General features: G+C 46.5%; 1 long non-coding RNA gene across 1 annotated transcript in view; it reads left to right on the top strand.

The window, feature by feature from the left end:
• The first annotated feature begins 414 nt into the window (after positions 1 to 414).
• The window catches only part of LOC310903133, a 10,753-nt gene continuing 9,990 nt past the window's right edge, over positions 415 to 1,177 (top strand). The window contains exon 1 of the long non-coding RNA XR_014587290.1: positions 415 to 1,177. This exon is cut by the window's right edge and continues 524 nt beyond it. This is a non-coding gene — a long non-coding RNA (uncharacterized lncRNA).

Below are 1,177 nucleotides of genomic sequence, written 5' to 3'. Positions count from 1 at the left end.
AATAAAGTCGTTAAGACAGCAAGCAGAAGGAGGAGCAAGCCCCTGGTGGCTTTCCCCAAGTGATAGCCCCATTGCTAAAAGGATCATGAGACGATGCCAAGGTTCGTACAAAGTTTTATCCTAAGAGGCTTTGTGGATCCATAGCTGCTTATTTCTCAGATCACCACCTCAGTGCTAAAACTAAAATAATAATAATTAAAACAATCAACCAAACCAAACCAAATCAAACTGAACCGAACCAAGCCAAGCCAAATCAAACGGAACCAAACCAAATGGAACCGAACCAAAGCAAAGCAAAGCGAAGCGAACCAAACCAAACCAAACCAAACCAAACCAAACCAAACTAAACCGAAGCAAACCAAACCAAACCAGACCAAACCGAAGCAAACCGAAGCAGAGGGGAACTCTCTCTGCCGCAGGGCGGCACCGCAGCGCTGCTCGCCCCCCATTTGGGGCTCTTCGCCGCCCCGAGCGCTGCGGGGCGCTGCCGGGGGAGGCTCCGGCGGCGGCCCCAGCGCGTCCCGGGGGGCGCCCCCAGGCTCCCGGGCAGCCGGGGTGGGCCCGGCCGCTGCTCGCCTTCCCTGCACTTTTCCCGGTTGGAAAGTGCCCGTGCCCCCCGCGCCCGTCCCTTCCGGGGACTCCTCGGTGATTGCTCAGCCGGGGTTAATAATTTCGCTGGTCGGGAAGTGGATGTTTAATATGCGAGCATATTTGGTGGTCATTGACGGCGCAACAATAGGAATGATCTTGCTTTATGTACCAGTTACAAGGTTTAATATCATTATATTGCATGCGATATTAGTTTTTATTAGTCGCCATTAACAAGATGTTTTCTACTCGGATTCTCATTTACTTGTTCAATGCAAAAATTATCTTTGTAAAAGAGAAAAACACATCTTCAAGTGTCAGCTATATTAAATTAAAGAACTGTTTACCCTTCCTAAGGAAAGCATATGTATCTAAATAGGCATCTTTTACCGTTTGCATAGTAGATTGGAAATTAGCATTTTTGTTCATTTTCCCATGTATGCACAGCGCCTGGAAGAGTAATACTCCATGCATATCAGATCAGCCAGCCTACAATTTTTGTGCAATATATTATTTGGCAATCTAAAATTTGTAATTTGCATGAAATTGCTTAATTAAAATACAGTCACTCAGGGTATTAATTTCTCTG

Source organism: Anser anser, assembly GCF_964211835.1.
Source record: "Anser anser genome assembly, chromosome: 1".
Taxonomy (NCBI): domain Eukaryota; kingdom Metazoa; phylum Chordata; class Aves; order Anseriformes; family Anatidae; genus Anser; species Anser anser.
The sequence above is the reverse complement of the archived record's forward strand: the minus strand, read 5'-3'. Positions and strand labels throughout refer to the sequence as shown.